Source organism: Emydura macquarii, unplaced genomic scaffold, assembly GCF_026122565.2.
Source record: "Emydura macquarii macquarii isolate MOO-44397 ecotype Brisbane River unplaced genomic scaffold, CSIRO-AGI_Emac_v2 contig_2975, whole genome shotgun sequence".
Classification (NCBI taxonomy): Eukaryota; Metazoa; Chordata; order Testudines; family Chelidae; genus Emydura; species Emydura macquarii.
In genome coordinates, this window is record NW_027133112.1 from 5,169,469 (window position 1) to 5,190,103 (window position 20,635).

A 20,635-nucleotide genomic window follows, 5' to 3' on the forward strand; every position below is an offset into this window, starting at 1 on the left:
ATTTGTGATACTGGCATTAAGATGAGAGGACTTTCTCAGATATCTTCTTGTTCTCGTCTTGCATTGCAAAACCTCAGAAACAGCTTTATGTCTGCAAATGCCAAGAAACAAAGAGAAGCAAGAAATGCCAGTCAAGGCCAGTACAAACTAAACCTTTTTTTTTTTGTGCACACAGAGCCTTGGCAGTGCAATCTAGCCACTAGAACGTTATACAGGGAATCAAGGGACCTGGGTTCTAATCCTAGTTTTGCCACTGACCAGCTGTGATCTTATAAAAATCACTTCACTTCTTTGTGACTCTGTTTCTCTCTCACCTTTTGTCTTGTGTATTTAGATTATAAGACTTTGATAGGCATAAGGAGACAATCTCTACCCCAGAAGTGGCTTTCAGCCACTTTTACTCTTTAGGCACAACTATAGAATAATAACTATAATAATAATAATAATAAACTTACTATGTCAGGAGTTTTCACATCAAAAGTCAGTTAAAATAAAATGTTTCAGACTTCATTTTATTTTAAATCCAATATTCATTGAAATGACCCTTGCCCTAAGTCTGACCAAGAATTAAAAGCATAAAATTGAAATTTGAAAATAAAGCAGTTTTTGAATTCTAGCTTTCTTAAGCCAGCATTTCCCTGTAATTGAAATTTATCTTGGGAAATATCCCTAGATTTTCCAAAATAAAATAAAATGTTTTGGCCTAAAACTCAACAAAATCATTTTCAGGCCAAATGGAGTTTTCTGGAGAAAGCTAGATTATTGGAGTTAAATATAACTTTGGTTACAAACTATGGAGACACTACCCACTTCAGTAGCATAATAAGGCTCTTTCAATAAATTAATTTTCCGTGTTTGAATATCCAAGCTTTTATGAAAAAGCAGAACACTCTCTTTGACTGACAAGATGAGCTGAGGCTGGGTAGATATAATCCAACCCTTCAAGTGGATAATGTTTAGATTAAACAAATATATCTCCAAAATCTTTGTTCATATTTCTGTGGAAAGAAAAAACATAATTCATTCATCTGGCACAGTGACTGAGTAATTTTACACCCATGGGTCATTTCACTGAATTCACTGAGGGTGCTAATGTGCTTAAACTTATGTGCACAAGTGTTTGCAGGATCAGTGTCTTGGCTTACGCATCTATTGTTTCTCTGAAGAAACTTGTATACCTTATTAACCTCCATCCACATTTGTGTAGTAACTCTGTACCCCAGGAGAATATATGTTGCAATAGCTCATGAACTAGTTGACCTCCAATTATGCTGTTTTAGGACATTGTCACCTAGGCACGTGTACACAATTCATTCCAAAAAAATTTTTAGCATAAAAACTACTTTTTCTGTATCAGAAAATACGTGGGGTACAGACGTATTCTAAGCGTGTTGCACTGTTTTACCGTATTTAAAGTAGTTCTCTGTACATGATTGCTTTTAGTGAAAGTATGTTGTATTGTAATAGAGGTAACTATGTCTCCCTCACTTAGCAAGCTGTTTTTTTATTTTACATAAATGTAACTTGCATATGTTAACTGAGAATGTGTTTCTGGAGTAATGTTGTGATAACTCAGGAAAATCCTGGCCATCCAACTATGATGTTTTAATACATCACATATGCTAATCGATAATGCATTGCAGTGACAATGGTTACTGCATACAGTCACCCTAAGGTAGAAAGTACACCAGGGATGTGTGAAAATTGCTTATAGGCTCACACTGAACGATACTCCTACTAGTTCTTTCAATATGCTAGTTAAGTAAAGATTTTTTACATAAAACATTAAAGGATTGTTCTTAGTTTCTGGGTGCATTTATGGGACAAAAGACCCCCATGACCCAGTTCATATAACCTCTTTTTTGACACTGGATGAAGGTGAATCAGTTGCAGTAAAGACACTGAATTTTCATCTTTGCTTCCATATTCATTTCCACATGGCCAGTAACATTTACGTATTAGTTTACCAGGATTCACGTCTTTTCACACCAGCCATAAATATGGATTGTCTGCTAAACCTGGGCCTGATTCTGAAACAGGATACATATAAGTAGATCACTAGACAGATTGATTAGCATGAGTGGGGCCTTAGCTTTATGTAATAGTTTATCTCTAACAATGTCTGTGTTGAAATGGCTTCCAATGAGTTACTTGGACTATAAATTGAAATAAGTTTTCTTAAGAGTTATAGATTCCAGATGTTATTGTTAATTCTACAGAAATATTTTGTTTTTATATCACAAAAAATACAAAACTATAGTAATGAAAAGTTATTATGATTTTCAGATCAACAATATTGTAATTGTAATTGGGTGGCACTAATATGCATTCACAAATCCCATTCAATGGGAGCCATACTGTATATTTGAAGGCAAAATTTGGAACATTCTGTATGTTAACATATTAAAATCATGATCACATACAGTAATACAACCTACTATTTACTCTGTATCCCTGAGCCTGTAAATACTCATGCACCTGCTTATCTTCACACACTGCAAATAGTCCCTTCAAAAACAAATGGACTACTCAAATGTATAAAGGTAAGCATAGACGTTTTTATAGGATCAGGATTGTGTTTGCAAGGGGAGTAAGTTACAGTTGTTTTGAAAACCATTTTGATGCTGATCTCAGTTACCTTGCTATAAATCCAAAGTTACTCTGTTGACTTCAACGGCCACGTGGCCAGATTCTGTCATCACACAAGTGCAAATCTGAAGTAACTACATGGGATAATTCAGAATGTAACACTTCAACTATAAGTGTAATCTATTTTATTGCTTTCAGTCATCAAACAAGCAAACAAAAAACCAAACAAACTAATATAAATATATATATATTTGAAGAATGCATCTGTTATGGTCCATCATGTCTACATTTTTCCTGCAGATATCTTCCAAATGCCTGAATTAGACCTAGAATTTGGGTTGGTTAATGATAAAGGTTCTCTCTAGCTCCACAATTTATTGAGGTTTGAGCAACCAATGCAAGTGCCAGGGTTATTATTCCTCAGTTATCTATTAATATATTAAACCTTACTCTACCATATATTAATCAAACTTGTTGGTGAACGTATCACAGGTTTTTAATGGTGAAAAAACTAGATAAGAATGCAATAGCTGGCATTCCTTCGGTTTTACAGAGAAGACAAACTTATAAATACAACATACAGAGAAGCAGATATCCAGATCTTCAAAGTTGAAGAATAATCAAAGTTCCCACTCAGACTTCCATAGAGTGGATTCTGAAGCACAACAAATGCAGTATGTTGTAATTAATTCCATAGAAAAGAAAAGTTGAGTTTTAGAATGCATTTTATTTTTCCCTGTTTTATGCTTCAGCCTACCAGAAAATTGAAATCTCTATCTTTGGCAGTGCTGTGGCAGTCTTCCAACTTTATCTTAATGAAGAAGGAATTATTTTTGACAGAATCCTGGGTTCCAAGTATCCTGAAATCCTCTAATTCATTTACAGTGGGATGAAGGGGGTGCAGGGAGAGAGGTAAGGCATACAAATATAATTCAAAAGGAATTTATAAAAGTATTCTATGGAGTAGGAGACATGAGTATTTTATGATGTAGAAATAACTTCAATCACTCTTCCATAAATTTAATGCTTGAAAATTCACCATTTTATTTTTAACTATCATCATCAAAAGCATAATAAACTAATGTCACCAGTTTTGAAACTTAAATGAAATCTACAGGAAGATGAAGTGCTGAATGCTTTTAAAGGACACATAAGAACAATATTTATATTATACAATAGGATTTATATCATGCCTTCATGTAAAGAGTAAAATATTTATATTTTCTCAAAAAACAATAGAACCAAATTCAGTAGTCCTTATACAAGCAAAACTTATTGAAATTCATCCACTCTGCACAAATCTTGTCTATTTAATTACTATAGCACTTGCTACTCAGGCTTTGTGCAGCATACTAGGCGGGTTTTACATTATATTTATATATTATTTCTATGGTGCACTGTATGTGTATGGTGCATTATGAAACCAGTAGTAATGGTATCCATGCTCAGAACAGATTATCATCTCAAGTAAGGCAACAACAACAGAAAGAGGAGATAGCCTCAGGGATGGAAGAGAAGGTTGATAACAATAAGATCACCATGCACTTAGGTCAATGATGCATGTGTATTGGAGTTAAGGCCCCTATTTCTCAAGGTACTTAAGTGCAAACCTAACTTTACGCCATTGAGTAGGTCCACTAAGTTAAGGTCCTTCTTTAATTGTGTCCTAAACGGAGGAATGGGGGCATTATTTCTGGAAGACTGTGCATAATAATCCTCCATGACGAAGTGTACATGATGAAGGGAGGGAACTGAAAGAGGAAAAGATTAAGGCATGGTATATAAAGTCATCAAGGGGTTTCCAGACACAGGAGACTGTGTGGGAGAAGGAAATGATTAAGAAGGTCAGATGAACGGGCTATAATGGATGGAATTCACCATCACAACTTGCAGGTACTCCTTTAACTCACGAACTGGAAGAGCATCTTCTTACACTACACATACACTTTTGTGGAATGTTAAAACCACTGATTCCTGTTGCTCCCTCCTTGCCACATTCCAAAATCTACATTAACTTAACCTAGGATTGGTGAAAAACCCTTTTAAGGTGTTTGTAATGGATGTAGAAGTTAAATGCATAGTCAATCCATCTATGACTGTAAGGCATAAGTGGCATGGAAGGACTTGTACAGACCCTTACACGATAGGTAAATGTTATCTGTATTGAGAAACTTGCAGCAACATAAGCACAGCAGTGGAGAGAGTTAAGAACAGAAAAATCATGGACAACTGAATTTATTATACCAGCTGGATATCAGAGTAAAGTGTTGACGGTAATCTTTTTTAGGTCAAATCATGCGATTTAGGTCCTTATTGGGATGCTCTGAGGACAGCAGGATTTGGTCCTATAAATGTAGCAACTAAATAAGCTTGGTTTGGACTGTACAGCTCAAAAAATAAAAGGAAATTAAAATGATTGAACATTGTTTTAACATTCCTGACCACCATATGCTACCATATAATTAGCCTCTCCTGGCACAAGCCTCTAATTAGTTAGGCCTAACTGTGCCTTTAACTTTGTCAACAGCCAACCACAGTGCTGGACAGACCTCTTGAAGCAAAAGAGTAGCAGCTGAAGCCACCCACAAGCCTTTCTTTGACCACCTGGCACCACCCACAAGGTGGGAATAGCTGACTGGGAAAGTAATGGGGCCAAGACATCTTTAAAATGTGCTAATGCAGCTTATCTCCCAAGTAGCCTCTACCAGCATTTCTTCTATGGCAATCTGGCCAAGTTTACAGCTTTCTTTCCCAGAAGAATGTAAGTGATAGTGCTGGTGCTTTTCCTCCCCAAGGATGAATCACCCTGTCATATTTAGACTCACAGTCCTTTTTAAACAGGAGATGTTTGTTAAAAAAAACACTTCAACTACAGACACACAGCAACAGGTTTCTGCACAACCCAAGTCTCAGCTTTGTCTTCTGTCTGTTAGGGACCACACCATGTCTGGAACTCTATACAGTACACAGAGACATCTAATGGCTGAATAATATGATGCAACTGAACATATTACACTCACCTGCATTACAACTGCTCATAGATCCTCGGACCTAAGCCATTTAGAAAGTACAAAAATCTCCAATTAGGAACTTTGTATACAAAGATAAGAAAGGCTTAATTCTCCAAGCAAGATCCAAAGTAAATATTTTTTTCTATGAAACTTCTGGTCATTAGTGTAAAGTAATTAGGCATCATGGAACCAATACATCTCCCACCGAAGTCAAGAAAGATTTCAGTTGACTCCAATAGGAGTCATTACTGTTCATTAATGGGGGTGGGTTGATCAATAAGAAATATTCCATAAAATAAATTCCAGGTTCAGAATTACTCATAAAATCTGAAGCTATGTGTTCTGTTTCTATTTTAATTCCCAGTGTTTGAACTAGTTGTTTAGTCATAGTCTATCAGTGCAATTCCACTGAAGTCTTCTGTAAGTGGGTTCTGATTTTCCTTGAACCGTTCAAATTTTTAAAAAAATATGTTCCAAATGTAGCCATGTGAACTCTTGGCTAGAACTCTCAAGCCATATATTTACTTTGAGGATGATCCTTATTTTCTAGTATTTTTGGTGAGATTCAAGTGTAACGGAGTTAGGTGAAAGATACATTTCCGGGATATTTTTGTTCATTCACCATCTGTGATCACAACAGTTTATTTTATTTCATCAGAATATGTGTATAACAACTTACATAGACTGAAATTCCCCTAAAAAGATATGCATGTAGACAGCAGTGTATTTTAGATACAGAAACCAAAAGTCAAGGTACCAGGGAATGAAGGTCTTGTGCAAACTATCCAAGAACAGTACAGAATACTTCATTACCTATATAAGTATTTGTAACTCCAAAAGACTGGAGCAGAGGCTTTAATGTTGCTTTAAGAAATTTATGTCTATTTTATTCTTGATAAATGTCTACTTTTGATTAAACAAAGACAATAGAAACATTATTATAATGTTGAATATAACATTCAGATCTGCCAATAATGTGGAAAAAGTAAGAGTTATAGAAAGGCTATTAACATAAATAGCAATTATGACAGTGATTGTCATCACTTACAAATCCTTTCAAATCACTTGACAGATTGTCATGAAAAAAAGGTTTATGCAAATGTATTAAAGTTTTATGCAAATTGTTTTACTATAAGACAGAAATAAGTCTATGGCTTCTCCAGCCCAAAGGTACTTACAGTGAAAATCAAAGCAAATGTGTTTTGCTTAAACATATTTATGGTAAAAATAAACCCAACAGTTTTATTTTCAAGATTGTAGTGATTGGAAGAGGTTCCTGACTCTCACAAAGTGAGCAATTAATCTAGTAAAGTATTGTGTAGGCTGTGAAAGAATTCACTTTGGATGTGAACATGGACACGTTTTGACTTTAGATCAGGAATTGTTCAGAATGCATAAAACTGAAGTAGTTAACAAGGGGAAATTGAAGAAGGATGCTATGCTGTACTCCTTGATTGTGTTTTCTTTAGTCTTTTGATTTCTTGCAAATTTTGATAAGACAAATACTCTACAGACTCTCTACCCAAAGCCAAATTACCTCTGAAGCTGCCTCATGGATTTAGAGTTAAAGATGCAACAAGTATTTCAACTATAAAATTCACGTTAGAGCTACAACAAGTGAAGCTGGAAGTCAGAGCTAAGGGTCAAACCATACTCAGAGTCAGGAATCAGAGCTGAGGGTCAGAGCCAGGTTATCTCGAGTAGGGAAGGCAGGAGCAGGGCTGGGTCCGAGGTAAGAGCAAGGTTGCAGCAGAGACCAGGAATAAAGAACAAGGTGAGGAACAGGGCAGGGTCTGTCCCAGTAGCATGTCAGGGATCTACCTTTTTGCACAGACAGCTTTCAGGTGATTCCTCTAGGCCTTAAATATTGTGCCTCAGCCCATCAGGGGACATGGTACACTCCTTCAGTCAGGGCCTCTGTGGGTGGGCATTCACTGGTGTTTGGCCCCACAAGGCTCATAGCCTGCCCATTACCGCTTGCCAGAGCTGTTGGGTGGTGCTATGGATGCGGTAGACACCCAGGGACCCACAGGCCCAACTTCTAGCCCTGTGGATGCTTATGCTGGCCAGCTTTTAGTCGCAACCCCTCCCCCACACACACCAATCCTGGTTGAAGTAGTTCCTCTCCTGTGTTCCTGATTGTAATGCCACTCACACAAATTTGACCCAGCCACCCTGCTCCTTCATTGTATCGTCCCATTTCTCTTTTGTGACTTATTACACTTGGCCCTTTTCCTCTACTCTTACTATGGGACAGAGTCGAGCTGTAAGTCTGCTAGAACTACAGTGAAACAGCTCCCTCAAATAGTGTTATTTGGTACTACATCTGCAGTTTTACCTTTATATCTAACACGTATGAGAACTCAGTTTAGGAACATAATATAAACTAAGATAGATTTTTCAGTGCATCATAAGGGATTTGGATGGTATAGGAAGTGGGTGTCTAAATCTTAGATGGCTTTGATATACATCTAGGACATGGCTGTAACTATAACTCTGTATGCAGAAACACTACTGCTGAGATTGTGACCTCATTTTTTATTGACGTGATATAAGCAGTAACAAAAAAGACAAATAGAAAGATGCTTTGCAGGTGAAGAGGACTGAAGTGAGATTGCAAGGCAGCAATGAAGTTCAGGAACACCTCAGGGATTCTAATGGTGCACTTTAAAGAGTTCACAGGATGTGCACAGGAGTGGAATAGTTTCCTGACCTGTCTACAGTGTATGGCAGTTCAGCCTTAACCTTGAGAGCAAAATGAAAGTAATTTTTTCTTTGTTCTTAAAATAGTTCAATATTCTCCATTTCTCCCTTGTAATTCATACTCAAATCTCACTTCTTCATGCAGCTTTATCAGCTAAGATCTCATTAATTTAAAGAAATGAACATTAACTTTTTGTAAAAAAAAATAAAAAATAAAAAAAGGTTGTAATCATTCTGATGTGTAATGTTTATTCTTTTCATGCAGTATTGACAACCTCAAGCATTCAAACATCATTAGTCAGGCCTTCAAAAGTCATGAGTGGATTGAAAATATGGAAATCATTATTACTTTTTAAATTTGCCATCTAGTTTTTGATCCTTTAGGGATCACATTTCCAGCTTTTCTCCACAATCAAGAGGGCTAGAAACTCAAGCTGATTTTTGTTAGGGGCCCCCTTCAGTTCTTGGTTCACTGACAGAAGCAGAAATCCAGAGTCCAGCAGCAGGCAATACAATGGGTTTATTGGGATAATCTGGCAAGCATTGATTTGAATTCTTTACACCAATGATTTTTCCCCTCTTACTTCTTGGCTGCCCTCAGTTTTTATAGTGTATCTTAACCAATCATTTTCTTTAAAATATTACAAGATAATTCTTTAACCAATCCTAACATATTGTAACATAATTCTCTAACCAACCATACCCTACCACCTTAACTGATTACAATTAATTATGGGAGAGACAGAAATAGTCAAAGACGGACAGAAATTATCAAAACAGTGGGTACAATAATGACCAAACAATAGGAAGTGTAGATTCTACAACCACAACGGTTGAAAAGTGTTTAAAAAACAGACAGGATGCTATCAAACAAAGTTTTATTTAAGCATTCTAGGGTCTTTTCTTTATCTGGAGGCGTTAGACTATATTGCCTTCTAAGCAGCCTGGTATTATATTGTTTTAATGTAATTTGTTTGGAACATGTGGATATGACCACACACTTCCCAGTTTATGGCTGCCTCTGCTGCTATTGGTTTTACTTAGCCAAAATACAAGGCCTCAGACTGTCACAATGAGAGAAAGCCCATAGACAGGCGGCCTGTGATTTTGATTCTTTGTTTTTATATCCCCATAATTAGCCAAGTGATAAGCATATACTTAAAAATCATAGGACTTTACAGGCAGGCCTGAATATCTATATTCTAACAGTGTTTTATTTTAATTCTGAGATTCTTTCATCATCAGTTGACTCCAGGAGCTGAGGCTTTAAGAAATACATTATCTAAAACTCATGATAAGTTGAGAGTTGGTGACACTGCACAATTCTCCTGTCACTTCTCCATCCTTGTCAGATTTACTCACAATGAGCAGTACCTTACTCCACCACTAAATATAAGGTACCTGCTTAGATTGTAAGCTTTTTGCAGCAGGAACTGTATTTTTGTTCTGTGTTTGTACAGTACCTCACACAATGCAGTGCTGGTCTTGGGACTGGGGTTCTGAGGTTCTTTGATAATACAAACAAACAAACTGTAATATTCATTGTAAAAATATCATAGTGTGGGGGCCATAGATTTTGAATTCTTCTCTGGAGGGACTCTGTCTTTATTGGTTCTAATGCTAATTTGAAAATTGTGAGGAAATAAAATTTTGATATCTGCTCTAAGGAGCCATCTAATGGCCATTTGGTAGCATGTATCTGGATAGGAAACAGGAAGCCATAAAATAAGTCTGAGAGAGACTATGACTATGTCTGCACAATGAGCTAGGGATGTGATTTTCAGCTTGAGTTCACATACTTGTGCTGACTCAATGAGAGCCACTTCAAGTATAAATGATGGTGTAGGCGTGGCAGCAGAGGCAGCAGCAGCACATCTGAGTACGTATCCATGGAGTTCAGAAGGGTTTGTACTCAGCACAGTTTAGCCATGCCACCATTGCGGCTGCCTTTGCTATACAAGTATTTATTCCTGCCTAGCTGGTAGTATAGCTGTGAACATGCTTCCCAGATTGAGTAGACAAACATATACTAGCTCTGCTCAGTCTAGCACACTAAAAATAGCAGCTTAGCTAGGGGTAGCATGGGTGGTGGCTCAGGCTAGCCACCTGAGTAGAGTGGCCAGGTGCCAGGTTTTCAGCTGGAAAGTCCGGTCAAAAAGAGGACCTGAGAGTGTCCGGTGAGTTCCACTGACTGGACACCATAAGTCCAGTTACTGAATGCAGGGGAGGTGGAGCGCCAACCCCTACTCAGTCGGGGCTGCCTCCTACCTGCGTCGGGCAGCTGCAGCTCCCATCCCAACTTGGCAGATGCGTCCCTCCTTCCTGACCTGTGTGAGGGGGTTGGGAGGGGAAGAGCAGTGAGCGATGGGGAGAAAAGAAGGGGGAAGAGGAGCAAATAGAGGGCAGGCCCTTGGGGGAAGAGTTGGGGCAGGAGGTTCTGGCACTCCTGCTGGAGTGTCCGGTTTTTAAATATTACAAAATTGGCAACACTACCTCTGAGTATAAACCAACCTGAACCCTCTGGGGATGTGCTGGGGCAGTTAGCCTGAGCCACTGTGGTGTTATCCTTGGCTACACTGCTGTTTTTAGCACCCTATTTCCAGCAGAGCTAGTGCATGTTTGGTTACCCACTCTGCAAGTGCACTCCTAGCTGCAATTAGGTACTGCCTCAGAAAGCATATGTGAGTTACTATGCATGTATTAAAAACCAAAGTATCAAACTGATAAAAGGATATATCTCCAGATTCTGACTGAACACCTTCTGCTAAACCCTGATTGGTTTCTCTTCTCACTGCAATCAATGTGAGCTGAGCATCCTCCATTTCTTCCTAGGACCAGGCCCTGTATTCACCAGCTCTAGGAATAGGAAGGCTGGCATTAGTTGTGTTTAAAAAAACACCGTGGCTCCCTTCCAGCAACTGTGTTATTTACATGAATGGCAATGGGGAAATATTCTTTTGTAGAAGGCCATGGAAATGTAAACACTGAACAACTCACATCCAGCATGTGTTATTTCTCTTTAAATCTGGCAGCGTTTTGATTTAGGCTATTCCTCTTACTAGTTCCATTCTGACCAAATGGTCATGGCAAACAAACAATGAGCCAATAATGTCAGAAGAAAAGGCTGGCAATAATTTTAATTGCTTTTACCCTAAGGATTAGAATGCAAATGAGGAAATGACTGAAACAACTGAAAAGCTTATTTATCAGCGTCAGTACTGAACAAAGGATTGCCTTGTGTTTCATAACACACATTATTAACTCACTGGTAAGGAATAGTATTAAGTGCAATACAGGCTGCCTCAGCTTTAATGCCTTTCTAAATATGCAATCTGCTCTCTGTGCATCAGTCATGCACATCCAGCATTCTTTGGTAATAGGAATACAGTGAATTAGTCTCACTATAATGAGAAGGCATACATCTTTAAAGGGGAAAAAAATTAAATGGTAAAAACAAGGGGATTAAAAACATGGAGTGTTAAAGTTAATTAAATTATATTTCCCCAAAGCTTCCATGCTTCAGAGAGAATTTCACAACTGTATGCCATAATGTGAGCTTTAAGGCAACCAGAGCTATGGCACAGATTTATTACTGTCCTTTGGGGGTCCATCCAAGGCAGTGTGATGAGAGCAAACACATGACCAGATTTTCAAAAGAGCTCAGCTCCCCTTTAGGCCTCTTATTTTAGTCCCCAAATGGAAGCTTAGTTCTCTTGAAAATCTAGCCCCAAATTCTTCTGGAATTCTGGCTGATAATGCTGGTAAAGGATAATTAGGGAAGGTGAACTTTGAAAATAGAACCATTCCAATGAAGTGGTGATGATGTGTGCAGTACAGCATTTGGCACAGCAGCTATTTTTAATCTCATTTTTTGTTTCTGAGTATTTTAACTGTAGCAGAGAAAAATCTCTCTCTCTCTCTCTCTCAATTTGAATGTTGCTGTATCCCTTCTACAACACACTGTTTCCTGGGACACGATATTATTCAACATTCTGCTTAAAAATAGATCAGAACCACTGTCACTTCTGTAAGATTCTTCCTTCAGGAGTCCAGTGCCAAAAAGCTGTAATGGTCAGTGACCTCTCCACTTAAGGAGGCATTTTTAATATGTTTTTTTTTTTCATCTTGGCATGTGAAGACCTGGAGGATGGCCTTTAGCTTATGACTCAAGGCTGTGCAGTCGTGCAAACTGCTTTCAGACTATCAGAAGTAGCAGCTACAAAAGCATAAGCATGAGAACTGTGCTGAAGCAGAGCTTTCACACTGCCACAGAGCCACTTAGTTGTAGATATACAAGTAAAGGAAACCTATATTGGTGAGAGCTATGCTTCTGTATTCAATAATGTAGAACTATTCCTAGCCTGGGATTTTCAAAGGTGCCTCAGAGAGTTAGGTACCCAACTCTCATTGAATTTCAATGGAATTTGGTTGGCTAATTCCTTCAGGTTTTATGATCTCCATAATCAAGAAGTTGGGAATGGTGGAGACAATGCATACACAGTTGTGTGTGTTTGATTAACATTGTGTTGATAAACAACGGGGTAGCCCCACAGAATTTGCATAAATATTAAGCTATCCTTAAATGTTTGCTCAATGAGGTTATAAAACATTACCCCCTTCTGATTCCTTTTCTTTACATATGCTGTGGCATTGTTCTTATAGAAGAAAAACTGTTCTTCCAAAGTGTGAGTGTTTTTTCCCTAATTCAATCAAGCTACTTGAATCAGTGGTTCATGATAATGTATAGTAACAAAATAAATAATACTATTGTCCCTAGTCCTGATACCTTTTTTCCATTCTGGCACCAACATTGCCCTCTGATAAGCAGTAGCAGATGTCTGGGAACTTTCAGGACAGTTTTCCCGTGGAGGAAAAATGAGTGTCACAGAGACTAGGTATAGTGTAAGTGTAACTTCTTTATTTTACCTTATATACACCAGCCATAGAACAGAGGTAGTGAAACAGCATGGAGCAGTCCCTTTTTTCAGGATCTCATCCCAACATCAATACCCCATTCCCAGGGAGCAACTCTGCCTCAAGAATTTGCTCCAATCAGAGGCAAAGGGCAAATACACCTGCTGCCCACATAGCTCCCTCTCCAGAAACTGCCTCCAGAAGAACTTTGTGTAACCAAAAAGTAACAACATAGCATGTCTTTCCAAGACTGACCATTAACTCATACATTAAGAAAAAGAACATTGAAGACCATTTGCCAGGACCATAACAACTGGCACAACAATAATTTACACTTATGCAGCTCATTCCTTACCAGGATATAGAACTGCTTTATAAAGGTGAATGAATGTAGCCTCACAACACCACTGTGTAGTAACTATTATTATTTCCATTTATTGGAGGAAATGTACATGTTGCAAATTGTTCATGGGTTTAGAGAGAGTGAAAAGAAGAAGAGATAAGGAATTGATCTGGAAAAGGAATGAAAAATATGAACTTCATTTTTTTTGTAAATTGTAAGATGATTTCCCCAATCTGTTGCTAGTTATGAGTAAAACATAGTCACACGTCATAGTCACATCTTGAAATGCAAGATAAGAAACTGTTTTCTCCAAGAAAGGTGAAAGAGTTTATGAGTAGTGCATCCATGCTGTCTCGTGGCTACACTTCATCTTGCCCCCATTGTAGTGTTTAAAACAGTTCTCTGAACTCATACAACTTGCATAAGGAGATAATTTATTGCCCCAGTGGTTATGCTATTAACAGAATGAAACAGAGCTTATCTTCATACAGCGAAGTTTTCATAAACTGATAGATGTTAAGATCAGAAGGGACCATCATGATCATCTAGTCTGACCTCCTGCACAATGCAGGCCACAGAACCTCACCCACCCACTCCTGTAATAGACCCACAACCTCTGGCTGAGTTACTGAAGTCCTCAAATCATGATTTAAAGACTTCAAGTTACAAAGAATTCACCATTTACACTAGTCTAAACCTCCAAGTGATCCATCTCCATGCTGCAGAGGAAGGCAAAAAACCCACAGTTCTCTGCCAATCTCACCGGGGGAAAAATTTCTTCCCAATCCCAAATATGGCAATCAGTTGGACCCTGAGCATGTGGGTAAGACCCACCAGCCAGACACCTGGGAAAGAATTCTCTGAAGGAACTCAGAGCCCTCCCCATCTAGTGTCCCATCACAAACTACTGGATATATTTGCTGCTAGCAGTTGGAGATTGGACATATGCCATTGTAGGCAGTCTCATCATACCATCCTCTCCATAAACATATCAAACTCAGTCTTGTAACCAGTTGCATTTTTTGTTCCCACTACTCCCCTTGGAACGCTGTTTCAGAACTTCACTCCTCTGATGGTTAGAAACCTTCATCTAATTTCAAGCCCAAACGTGTTGATGGCCAGTTTATATCCATTTGTTCTTGTGCCTACATCGGTGCTTAACTAAAATAACTCCGCTTTCTCCCTGGTATTTGTCCCTCTGATGTGTTTATAGAGATCAATCATATCTCCCATCAGCCTTCGTTTGGTTAGGCTAATCAAGCCAAGCTCTTTCAATCTCCTTTCAGAAAGTAGGTTTTCCGTTTCTCAGATCATCCCAGTAGCCCTTCTTTGCACCTGTTCCAGTCTGAATTCATCTGTCTTAAACATGGGAGACCAGAATTGTACACAGTATCCCAGATGAGGTCTCACCAGTGCTTTGCATAATTGTACTAACACATCCCTATCTCTACTGGAAATAACTCGCCTGATGCATTCTAGGACTATATTTGCTTTTTGCACAGTTGCAGCACATTGGTGGCTCATAATCATCATGTGATAAACCACTATGCCCAGGTCTTTCTCATTCTCTGTCATTTCCAACTGATGCATCCCCAGCTTATAGCAAAAATTCTTGTTGTTAGTCCCTAAAGCATTTTGCCCTGTTAAATTTCATCCTATTTCTATTACTCTAGTTTACAAGGTTGTCCATATCATCCTGTATGATATTCAGGTCCTCCTCCGTATTGGCAATACCTCCCAACTTTATGTCATGTGCAAATTTCATTAGCACACTCCCACTTTTTGTGCCAAGGTCAGTAAATAAAAGGTTAAATAAGTTTGGTCCCAAGACTGATCCCTGAGGAACTCCACTAGTAACCACCCTCCAGTCTGACAGTTCACCTTTCAGTATGATCTGCTATAGTCTCCCCTTTAACCAATTCCTTATCTACCTTTCAATTCTCATATTAACCCCCATCTTTTCCAATTTAATAATTTCCCATGTGGAACTGTATCAAATGCCTTACCGAAATCCAGGTATATTAGAACTACTGCATTTCCTTTGTCTAAAATATTAGTTATCTTCTCAAAGAAAGAGATCAGGTTGCTCTGGCATGATCTACCTTTTGTAAAACCATGTTGTATTTTATCCCAATTACGGTTAACCTCTATGTCCTTAACTACTTTCTCTTTCAAAATTTGTTCCAAGACCTTGCATACAATTGAGGTCAAAATAGCAAGCCTATAGTTTCCCAGATCACTTTTTTTCCCCTTTCTTAAAAAAAAGAACTATATTAGCAATTCTCCAGTCAGAGGATACAACCCCCAAGTTTACAGATTCATTGAAAATCCTTGCTATTGGTCTTGCAATTTCATGTGCCAGTTCCTTTAATAAAGGATAAGAAATATTGGATGTTATCAACAATTCTTATGTTGTCTCTTCCTCCTCTTCTGATAGAGATTTCAGGATCAGTAAAGAAGTAGATGAATCAAAAACCTAATTAATGGCCTCAGTCTGCTCTTAGATGCCCCAGTGAAAATCCAGAGTATCTCCACTGAGCTCAGTGGATTTACGAAAGCATAATAGAAATCAGAGTTTGGCATTATAAAAAGATTGTAAAACATCTCAAACAAATCTCAGTCCATGGCCTTCTGATATATTTTAGTTTGGATTAAACAAAACAGCAATAGAAAATTACTTTGGATTTATAGCCTTGCTGGATTCTTAATTCATTTGAGCATATTAGAAATATAAACAAAATAAGGGGAAACTTGAATCATCCTGACCTTATCTCAATTTGGATGTTTTGAAGGTAATGTGTTTAACACAATTCATTTGTTGTTGCTTTACAGATTTTTCATTTTTATATCCATCTGTTTTCTCACAATTTCTCTTTGATATAAAAAAGGAAAACCTGCAAATGTATCTGTCAGGCACTTTGAAAGTGTTCTTTAAAAATGTTCTGTAAGAGTTGTTTCATGAAATTAAAATCTGCAACTCTGAATCTGTCAGCTGTGCTCTGTAACACTGTACAGAGCCCAGTCAATTCACACAAAAATGACAATTTGACAAATGTCACTGCTGCTTACTCTGAAACCCTGTGCAATTTCTGTAGCATACCATGGACCAGAAGACAAAATATTACAGCTCTTTACATCTATTTTCTCTGTCACGTTGATGAAATTGAAATTTTAGTTCTACAGTGCAAAAGACTTCCTTAGTTATTGTGTTATACCTTTATCAGTTTTGTTTTTGCCCAAACCCATTATTTTGTACATCAATTTCAAATACACTGTATTTGGAAGTGTAGGGACGTGTCTGAAGGGGCTTTTTGAACATAATGGCAGTAAAATTGCCTGACTGAAAGGAACTTTTCAGACTCCATTTTTACATTCTCTCCGTAAGACTGTCTGGAGAGGAGAGAGTTTGAAATCCTCCATTAGGACTCAATTGTGGGAGGTGCAAAGGGCCTCATGCCCAATCATGCACTTTATGTAGCATCACCTGGGAGGCAATGAATGCCCTCGCCTCTCATGGAAGTCACTGGAAAATGAAGATGCTCTGACTTCATAGAATTGGGCCCTTTTTTCAAAGTGTTGACCATTCTCAATTCTCATTGCTTTCCACAAGCTTTTAAGGAGCCCACGACCTTAGTCAGTAAATCAGATATTAGCAGGAAGATGAAGTAACAGCATAAAAAAGAAACAGAGATAAAGTAGTGAAGTCATTAATTGCTGCTAACATGTTTGGAAGTACTGTTAGTATTACAATCAAACAGACTTAGCACTGGGGGCTTATACTAGGAGCTGAAAGTCTGTGGTATCAGATATGATAGAATATCCTAGAATAACATGTTTCTTGATCTCCTGGGGGACAAGTGTCTTCACCATAAATCAGTTTGGAAAGATTAAAAGGAAAGCAATATGCCGCTCCAATGCTTTGCCATGTGGGAGTGTTGCTTTGACCTTCTGTGAAATGTATCTAGCTCTAAACACTGTGAGTTACAGCTGCCTAGATACAGCATGTCCAGTCAGAGAGGTTAATTAATATCTCCTTTTCTGTCTTTGGAGCCTCAACCACTTGATTTTCAGTTGCTTTCTGTGCCAGATAAAATTGCTACATGTGGTGGATTTCTTTTTTACACCATGTAAATAAAAACACTGGTAGGAAATGCAGCACTTGGGGAAGGACACTGATCTTTATAAATTTGGTTCAGCCAGTATATAATATATTGTCAGTTTTGAAAGCTTTGGTTTAAGAGGCTCATGCTCAAGTTACATAAAAATGGTTTCAGATATAGCATCATAAGTTCAGTTAAAATGGATGAGAGTTATATCCCCAGGCATATGTATCAATTGTTCTTTTGCTTTCTTCCATTACAGTTGCAGATAAAATAAATAGGACATTAGTGGGCTGGCATATTTTTCAAAGCATGTGGCTGGGCTATATATCCAAATTTTAAAAAATGTTGAGAAAACTGTGCCATAGATGTGATAATGTTAAATTGTGATTGAATTTCTTCAGCTTGAGAGTTTTTGTTTCTTTGGAAGCATCAGTAAGCAGTTGTTGAAGAGATATTAGTTTCTTTTGGAAGAACAGTTGTTCTGCTAGAAAAGGTGCTTTTAGCATGCAACATATATGAAATGTTCATTCCTCTAATGTATGCCTTAAAAACCTCTCACAAAACCTGTGGGGACACTGCCTCATTGTCACACACTTCATATCACAGTAGATGTTTACTGATAAATTAAACAAATGCTTCCTTTTTAGTCGCAGAAGTGAAAAGTGACCCATCTAAGTATATATGGTGAAGTCATGGCTCCATTGAATTCAGTGGTAATTTTGACTTCAGAGCCAGGATTTCAATCATGGTTTTGACATTCCCTGCTTCTAACCCAGATATATACTGCAACGTGACCTGAGCAGAATATTTTATCTATTTTAGATGTTATTAAATATCGGTCACTTGTTTCAGCCTTAGTGAAAACCCTATCTATTTTTTATGTGTAAACCCTGTGTCCTGAAGGCTTTAAGTAAGTCTATGCAGCAAAGAAAACCCCGCAGTTGGACCATGACAGCTGGCTCGTGCTCCTGGGGCTCAGGCTGCGGGGCTGTTTCATTGCTGTGTAGATTTGTGGGTTGCAGCTGGAGCCTGATCTCTGGGACCCTCCCATGCCAACTCCAGATGGACAGGGGCTCCACGGCTGGCATCTGTAGGAGAACAAAGGGAATTGACTGAATGGACTGGGTGGCATTTGTGTTTGAGTTAGGTGACAGTTTGGGCATTTGGGTTGAAATACAGTTGAATTTTGAGTCTGGGAGCAATAAAACGCTATCGTCTCTGTTCATAGATAGAAGCACAAGACAAGGACAAGACATTGATTACGACTGTGCCTGCGGTCACCCTGACGGTGACTGCTGTCCGTTACTGCAGGGTAAGGCAGCCAGCAGGGAGGGAGGCAAGCAGTAAGTAAGGGAGGGTGGATTTTTACTTTCTGCTAGAGGTACCTCCCTGATGGTGAAAGCTCTAAAGGGTTCTAGATAACACTGATCCCTCTAACATTTTGAGCTGACTGCTCCAAACAGTGTACAAAATAGAGCAGTGGGTGGTGACAGCTTCAAGGTGATGGACAGCACAGAGCAGCAGCAGCAGCTGTGAGGTGATGGTCCGTGCAGAGTGGCAGTGGCTTGGGTGGGAGCCACAGAATACAGTGGCCTACCTGAGGGACTGTGGTTATGGTCTCCCTACCCAGCAGTTAAAGCTGAATCAACCCAGCTGGGTTAGGTGGAGAGCCCCTCCTCCAGAACAGCCCAGGCAGCATCTTTGGACCTCTCCAACCAAGGACAGCTGAGAAGGAGAGAGGTTGGTTGAATGCACCAGCCACTCAAGATTGTCAGGAGGACCAAGGTAGGGATTATTCTAAGGTCTCCTGAGGGATGGGAATCTTACCTCATAGAAGTTGTTGATTTATTAATGGGTGTTTTTCCAACGTTTATTTTGTTGTTCCCCATTTCCCCTTTTTATAGAGTTCTATTTGTGCTAAATCCCTGGACTCAGGGCTTATAAGTGGGGAAGTATTTTTTTTCCCAGACCTCTGGATGTCTGTGAGTAAGAGGTCAAGCCAGTATTAGTAAGAAAATCCCTAGAAAATTTAATCTGGTCCTTTTGCTGCCATCAGTACCTGGCAGAAAGGTTTTTGTTTGTTTGTTTGTTTTGTTCCTGTGAAAAGAGGGGATATTTTCTCATTTGGATTTTAAAGAAGCAAGAAAGAATTTGTTATGTATAAGACATGGACCCCCAATGGGCCAAACAATGTGCTCATTTTAAGTTCAGAGGTGGTACCAGCACATACTGGTCATCCTCGACTATGCAGCAAGGTACTTAGAAGGAATTCCATTGTGCTTCACCAAGGCTGTGGTGATATTGTCTGAACTAGTAAAGGTCTTTGTCCAGGTAAGTGTGCCATAGGTGATTCTGGCTGATCAAGGGACAATTTTTATGTCCCAAATGATGAAAGAAGTGTATGATCTATGAAATGTTAAGTCCATAAGGACATCATTTTACCACCCCCAAACAGATGGCCTCAAGCGATGTAACCAGACCTTGAAGGGAATATTTAAAAAAATGTATGGCCTCAGATCCCCAGCACTGGAATCAGTTGTTGCCCCCTCTTCTGTTTGCCATATGCAAAGTACCACAGGTCTCCAACGGGTTTTCCCTATTGGCACTTTGGTATGGGAGGCAGCCCCAGGGGATCTTAGACATCCTATGGGAGACCTAGGAAGTGCCAGCCCTGAAGGCAGATAACATGATTCAACATATGTTTAAACTCTGAAAAATAGACTCAAAACGGTGAAAAAGTTTGTCAGAGAAGCATGCCTACACCCAAGGAACTCACGTGAGGGTATTCCAGCCAGGGGACCGGGTGCTGCTATTACTACCGAGCTCTGAATCCAAAACTCCTGACCAATTGTCAAGGGTCCTTCCAAATGGTAAAGTGTAGGGACAGTGGATTATGAAATCTGCGAACTAGGAAGGAGAAAAGTAACATAAATCTATCACATCAATCTGTTTAAATCTTGGAAAACCCAAGA